The following is an 8,036-nucleotide window of genomic DNA, read 5'->3' as shown; positions in this document are numbered from 1 at the left end:
TCACATTCATACTATTCATACATCTCGCAAACCCTCTTGTCCCATGAAAGATATATAAATATCTATACTGTATATATATATATATATATGTATATATAAACTTTATATATGAAAGCTATTCCTGCTTGAGTACATGTGCCTTGTGTGTGGGGGGAGGATGTGGGGGTCTTATGGGGACACACTGGTCCCAGGACCCAGACAGAGGGGCTACTATTTGCTATTGGGCCCAGAGCCAAGCTCCATTTCCATGCAGCAGTGCTGTGCCAGCTACGTGGACAGAATGTGAGTCAAAGCGAGGGGAAGCAACTCAAATGACAGAAGAGACGAAGGTGCAATCAGACAAAGCCAGACGCTGCATCTGGCGGGGCCCCCTTAAAATGCAATCCACTGGAAACCTTTGATCACAGCTGGGCCTGTGGCAGGGTGAAAACCGGGTAATGCTCTATGTAGCTGGTGTTTGAATTTTCCGGGAACGCGTGAATTTGTTGAAAGACAAAAGCTTGTTTTTAATTTTGATGACCATAATCATTCATCAAAGCACACGGTGCTATTTTTAATGTTTAACATCTTCTGTGTTGGGTGGATTACACCCCAAGTCCACGAATTGCTTCGAAACTGCGACGGGGTTTTTTTGTTTTTTTTTTCCACCCAGAAGTGCTGTTGGTTTTGAATGAATATACATCCACATCGCCCGTTCACCGACCACAAATAGCTATGCTGCTTTATTAAATCCACAGAGCTTCCTTTCACATTTTGCGCCTGCTGAGTCAGTGCATTGTCGGCGGCGGATCCCGCCACCAACAATGGAAACAGCATATAGCGGAGCACATGCATAAGGTACATTCAAGTTACACTGAACGACAAGTGGCAGCTAAAACAGCATCAAATATGGAAGGTGAAGTTGTTGTTTTTTTCAACAAAATAATCCTACGGATTAATACTTTAAAGTAAAGCAGTAAGTAAGGTCAAGTGAGATAACCCCCCGTCCTGAGATGGATCTACATTGCCAGATTAATTGCCAAAGTTAACGCAGTAGCAGGTGGCTCATGGCGTACGAGAGGTGGGGACGTCGTGAGCGGAGTTTGGAATTCGGCTTACGTCACGTCAAGTCTCTGAGGTCTGCTGCGGCTGCGTCTGTGCAACCTGTTTCAACCAAAAAACAAACAAACAAACAAACAAACAAAAAGCCTACGTGCCTGGATTTGATCGAACATAAAGAAAGCCGGAACGTCCGTTTGTTCGCCCGCGGTTAGGGGGCGTCCTCCGCAGCGGGGAGGCTGCGCGCTTCCTATTCGCTGAGACTATAGGTGTGTCGGGGGGTGTGTGTGTGTGTGTGTGTGTGTGTGTCTTTCCTTCGCGTTGTTTACGTTATTTTTTTCGTATTCTCTTTTACCTCACCTTTATTTCAACGGGTTTGTTTTCGTCGAGGGAAATTAAACTTTCGTCTTGATTTTTTATTTATTTATATATATATTTTTTAAGCGACGCAACGGCGAACGGATGCCGGGGTCGGTTCCCTCTCGTCCTCCCCCAACCGTCGGTCGTGACGTCACTTCCGGCGGGTGTGCTCCATGGCGGTGGCTCGGAGCGGCTGGGGGGGATTTCTTCGCCCCGGCGAGAGACTTCTGACAGCGGTGACGAGCGGACCGGCCCCGCTGGACGAGGATATATCGGGAATGTTGCATGTCGGAGCCGGGCCACTCTGACAGCGTCCCAGCTCCAGGCGACACGGGCTCCGGACGACATGGCGGCTTTGGACCGGGCTGTGCATGAGGAGGTACATGTTGTTTATTTGAATGTTGTCGTTGAAGGTTCCTTGTCTAGCGCCTGAGTTCTGGGCATCTATATCAGGCATTGTACATGATGCATAGACAGATAGATAAACAGATAGTTTAACAGATTGGTAGATAAATACTTTATTTATCCCCGGGTGGAAACTGCGCTTGTTCAGTCGCTATCATATCAAAACAATAGGCGATAATAACAGAGTAATAACAATAAAATAGACTATGTCAATAGGCAATAAGCTTAAAAATCAACTAAAAAAATTAAAGTAAAAAAACGGTAATATACAACCAACCTCAGCGTTAATAATAGACAAAAACTTCTGTGTCAACAATTTCCACTGTCGAAATGTGTGCACGTTTAATACGAACATTGATTATAGTACATGTACATGGTTTTCCACAATGTGTGGCCCTGTTTATTGATCATTTGTCCATAAACAGTCTATTGATGTCTGTTATTGTGCTAATCTTGCATCTGGTATTGTGAATAAATATATCAAATCCTAACCCCCAATGTAAGAGCATTGTTGTTGCCTCATCAGATTGCTCTTCCGTGCACGCCTGCGCATTACAGTGTTGTTATCAATATGCTGCCTGCCCCAGTGACGCTTTATGTTCCCTCATCATTTACCACACTCGAATAGCATTGTATTTATATCGGTAACAACAACAATAATAATAATAATAATAATAATAATAAACAATAAACAACAAGTTAACAGTTAAACTCTTCAGAGGTAACTGTTGATTATGTGTGTTTTTATGATTATTAACTTGAATGGGGAGGTCATCATATCATAAAGGGCAATGAAATGTGTGTGTGTGTGTGTGTGTGTATGTGTGTGTGTGTATGTATGTATGTATATATATGTATGTATGTATGTATGTGTGTGTGTATATATATATATATATATATATATATATATATATACACATATATATGAGGTGTGTGTGTGTATATGTATATGTATGTATGTATATATATATGTCTGTGTGTGTGTGTGTGTGTGTGTCCTTTTAGCCGTGTATTGTAGAGCATGGGCGGTTAACAATCTCTTTATGACGCTGTCTGGTTATAAAGTGTTGCACAATATTACAGTTGCCAACAACATTTATTAAGAGTGATTGATCTTGAAAATCATTCCCGCCATAATTGTGTCACTACTGATCGTCCATATTGGCTGACAGGTTCAGGAGAGAACACATTTCAGGATGGATGTTTTGTTCTTGTGAAACATGGAGTAATATCCAGATGCAGGTTGTCTATTGTCTTATATCCCCAGGACGTCGCTCTGTGTGTGTACTCTCAAAACAAGGTCACATGCTGTTCTCTGATGCAATGGTGGATTTCATCTGAGCGGAGCTCGATTGGTCACTTTTGCCTGTAGTGGATTGTGTGGAAGTGAATGACTGGACACTGAGAGAGGGGAGTTTATCTACAGCTCATCCCTCTCTTTGGAGGAACGGACTCGTATCGCCGACAGAACCAGCTCGCCAGTACTTCTGATTCAAGAGGGAAACCTGACCTAGTTCAAGCTGTATTTGTGTCTCTACCATAAAGCAACACAGCCCATAGCTCTGTGACACACCATCACGACTTGTTATACCACCTCCTCTGTGCTTCAGACGCACTCAATATATCATTTTTTTAGGAGATGAGCAAGTGTTATTCTGGGCAACACAGGGTGTTCTGATGACAACTCAATTCTCTGTGTACTTGACACCCCCACCCCTACCAGCCCATGAAGACGGTGTCATCAACAACGTGGCGTTTACCTTCGGATCAAAGGTCCTCCCTTTCGGACTATTATTTTTTTTCCGAGTCTTATCATTCTTGGGAACATGGTTAAAATCCATCAATGATCTTGTTATGCGTTGCCACAGAATAACGTGACAGCCCCTCCCCCACCCCAAATCAAAATTCTTCAAGGATGAATGAGCGACGGGTAAACGTCCAACCTGCAGTATTATTTGCAAATGTGAGGGGTGTTTTTTTTTACTTCAGAGGAAAGACGTGATCAGCAAATCTCTTACAATCGTCTCATGATAATGATCGATGTACCTTTATAGGGTTCTGTACTGTACTACTATATCATTTACAGCAAACATTTTGTTCTGTTATTGCCTAAACAACAGTTATTATTTTGTCTCACGGTGCATAGGTTTAGGCCCTTGGTTGGTTAAATTCTTTCGCTGAGAATCGTGTGTGCATGAGGCCAATTATCCTTGGCCTCATGCACATTTAGATGTTCCACTTTTTTTTGTTATGGAAGCTAACCCCGGAGGCAGAGTTCGTCCGGGCTGCAACCTTTTCCACTCGGACTTCAGCCTTTCTCTCGTTTACTGCCTCACCGGAGACTTGTCTTGCTATTGTCTTCTGCCCTGTCTCCTGGAACCTGAGACCTGGAAGCAGCTTCTACTCAAACAGGACTTTCAAGTTCGCTGTCTCGGTCTCTCCAGATATGTTTTGCGAGCGTGTTCGCAACAAAGGGGAAGTTCCACTGAGCTATTTCATTTGTCTGCTGTAGCAGTTGAGCAGTGAATACAAAACGGAACGTCCACGAGTTGTGTCAGCGTGACGATCGTAGCGCTCGGCTTGGCGCTCGATAAAAGTGCCACCTTATTTAATTCAGACATAGTTTTTAGATCATATGTCCTTTTCAAAATACCGAGCTGACAAGGTCAATGACCCCCGAGGTGTTTATCGTTGATTCTGCAGGTGATCTGAATCATTCCGATACTAAACGGTCCAGACATTTGAATGAAATCCGGCTCTCGCTTGGAGGTCTTTTACCGACAGAAGAAAAGGGAAAATCGTGTCACGACATTCAGGCTGTTTGTTGTCAGTCCTACGCCCTGTTTATATTCCATTTCTGCCCTCCGTTCCCCACGTTTGACCTTCATCTGAGCCACGTCCGGGGCCCCTTGAGCCATACTTAAAGTAAGCAGCTCTCTACAGGAGATTGCCTGTGCTAATGATCCACCAGAGCCACGTTGGCCCCCGTATTTTCATCCGAGAGACTTACATTTTACAGACTGATTTGTTTTGGACATCTCTGACAAGAGTGCACACAGTCATTTTTTTTTTTCTTTTTTTTTTTTCTGCTGGCAATTTTGTCTTCCCTTTAGGCCTAAACGATCATTACAGCGAGGCCTCTGCATATCTCTCTCTCTCTCTCTCTTTCTCTCGCTCCCTCTTTCTCTTTGTCTTATTTGCCTCCAACAAAAAACAAGTTGTTGGAGGATGTCATATTCCTATCATTTTCTTGTCTGTCCGTCCGTCCGTTGATTGGGGGGGAAGTGAGGAGTTGAGCCACGTGAGTCGAGCTCCACTGAAATCCTCATCAATTACCTATCGCTAGTGTTATCTGCGCACCTCGTCTAATTCCGTCACTGCCCAAAGCCCCCTTTAGATCCATAGACGGATAAACCTGTCTCCCTCGGCGTTACCCGTACTTTGTAGTGGGAGCAGGTCATTGATGTATTTTAGCAACATGGTTTCAAGATTTAACTTGTTTTCTTCTCAAGATGACTTTCTTGGCATTTCTGTCGAGAGAGAGAGCGAGAGAGAGAGCAAATGGCTTTGGGTGAATTACCACCATAATGTCCTCTCTGTGCTCTTTTACACCAAATTGTTTTTTTTCTTCTTTTTTTTTTTTTTTTTTTTAATTTTGGTTTCATCAAGATCATATGTGCACAAAATGATTTTGATAATAATTTGAACGGAACAATAAGTTTCATCCATTTCTCTGATGCACATTACGGGACTTGAGTATCATGGTCTCGTATTCTTACTGACTCCTTGTAGCTTTTTTTAAAATAATACATTTATCTTTTATAAAAATAGAACATAACTACATTCCTCTTAATTTATCCAAACATTTCTGGAGCTCGTGCAGATGTTCGATTATATGTTGTTGTTGATATTAAAAAATATTTTAACACAAGTTCAGGAAAAAAATTAGAAAAAATTAGAAATGACCTTTTAACCTTAGGAGAAGTATTCACACTTGCTTTGCGCTGCTTATGTCAAACTAACGACAACTGTTCCGTTTTTTATCATGTGAAACAGGCAAACAGTAGCTTGCTGGTGCAGTGCTGTCACCAGGACGGTCCACCACATGCCTTCCACAACATGCAGGCTGATTTGGCATTGGAGTTCAGAACAACAGTGTCACACTGGAAAATGTAACAAGAGACCCACAGCTGACTGCGCAGAGAAATAAATAACTTTATTTCTAAAGTGCTCTCAACTAAAACAAAACTTGAAAAGCACTTTGTGATTGTAGTATACACAAGGTTATGTTAGGTATAATAATAATAATAATAAAATATAGCTACAGGCTGCAATACACGGTCCAGTTTATTCATGTTAGGTATGTATTACAGTTTTCAGGTTGCTCTGAAACGTGGCATGAGTTACAATTTTCCAAGTTGACATTGTACGCAGCGTCGGCTCCTCCGGAATGCAGTCTACACAGCACAACTCTCCGAATTAGAATTCCCCTCCCCCAGAGCCACAACTTGCCACAACCAGCGAATTGGATGATGGCGTCACAATGCTCCCCGCTCCACAAAGTCATCCCGCTCAACCACCTGACCGAAAGTTGTACAACCTTGGCGTATCGGCGACGGCTAATGTTCCTCTACTTCCGGTAAAATTGAATCAGTTTTTCACTAATTCCTGCTCAAATTGTAGCTCGATATGGGTCAAACTTGAACCACAAGATGTCTGAAACGTCCCGGTTCTAACGAGACCTCAACCATGTCCATGGCTTCAGCGATTGTCGTGGGCAAGACACTTCTAGCCTGAAAGATGCCAAGGAGAAAAATAATAAATATAGCTGCAGGCAGCAATACACGGGGTCCAGATTAGTCGTGTTTGATAAGCATTACAGTTTTTAGAGTGTCTCCACGGCCCTCTGGCTTCTCTGAGGTGTTTCTGGGGGTCTTCTGTGGCCGCAGGGCACGGTACTTGGGGCTTTCCTGCAGCCGTAGGGTGTCTACAGGGCTGCGGAGTTCGGGGGCTTCATGGCCCTTTCAGCTGTTCGAAGGCGCCGCGACATAATACCGACCTTCTACACCAGTACCAATCTTACACACACACACACACACACACACACACACACACACACACACACACACACACACACACACACACACACACACACACACACACATACAGGCGGTCACATCACACACGCACACAGATACCACACCTGCTTCGAGTGCATCCCAGCACCCTCCTGGTTGCATCCATCTACTTTCCTCCCTCATTTACTGCCATAACTATGACAGCAAGAGGCCACGTGACCAGTTGTAGTTCCAGTTTTCCTGGACCTAATTAACTTTTTTTCAATACATGTTGTCATCCAATGTTTATGTTCTTGTGTAAATGTTGTTTGTTTCTATGTTATTTGTCCCACCCGTGGTGATTCTCCCCCTCTTGGAGTAGTGATCAGTTGTTTATAAACCCAAACATGATAAATAGTTCTCCAAAGAGGGGGGTTGGTGGTGGTTCTCTATAACCAAAAACTGTGCTCTTGTCACCCCACAGGTCGTCCACAGGACAAAGTTATTGCAGCAGTTCTTGATGATTTAAGAATTAATAAAGAGCTGCATTGCCTGTTAAGAACTTGAACTCCACTTGCAGACTAACTCTGTCCTAGAAGCAATGGCACAAATACTCTGTGTTCTATGCCCAGCATGTTGACAGCACAGGTTAAAAAAAAAAAAAAAAGAAGACACCATTGTTTCGTATTGACACCAATTACAAATTTTAGAGTTACCATGGAACGTTAGCATCAGTTTGTGCTGTCGCTCATCTTTATATCAGCATTACTACTAAAACAAGTTACAATTTCCAGAGTTTCCATTGAAGGCAGCATTGGCTGACAAAATTACGCGGTGACGACTCACTGTGACTAATTATAGTTTTCTGAGTCCTGGTGACATGCGGAGTTACTACCACAAGCCGATAAACTTGTTGTGTGTTATTACTTTATCCTAAAAGTTAGAACATGGCTGTCTACTCTCTGTAGTCCACAGACTCCTGCCTCCCGGTGTCTCTGGAAGGAAATCACTCCGTAATAATAATAATAATAATAATGATAATAATAATAATAATAACCCTTCCTTCCATTTATCAGACTGTGGGTTGGCATGAATTACTTCAAATATTTATATTAGGTTCTCTGAACTTAGTATCGACCTATGTGTCTGCTGGTCAGTGTTTCATTGGATGACCTT

General features: G+C 42.8%; 1 protein-coding gene across 1 annotated transcript in view; it reads left to right on the top strand.

The window, feature by feature from the left end:
• The first annotated feature begins 1,647 nt into the window (after positions 1–1,647).
• Positions 1,648–8,036, top strand: part of pparab (peroxisome proliferator-activated receptor alpha b) — a 31,303-nt gene continuing 24,914 nt past the window's right edge. The window contains exon 1 of the mRNA XM_080002137.1: positions 1,648–1,777. The gene's annotated coding sequence lies outside the window, so the exon portion shown is untranslated. The remainder of the gene's footprint in view (positions 1,778–8,036) is intronic.

The sequence above is a fragment of the Zeus faber genome, assembly GCF_960531495.2.
Source record: "Zeus faber genome assembly, chromosome: 6".
NCBI classification, from domain to species: domain Eukaryota; kingdom Metazoa; phylum Chordata; class Actinopteri; order Zeiformes; family Zeidae; genus Zeus; species Zeus faber.
The sequence above is the reverse complement of the archived record's forward strand: the minus strand, read 5'-3'. Positions and strand labels throughout refer to the sequence as shown.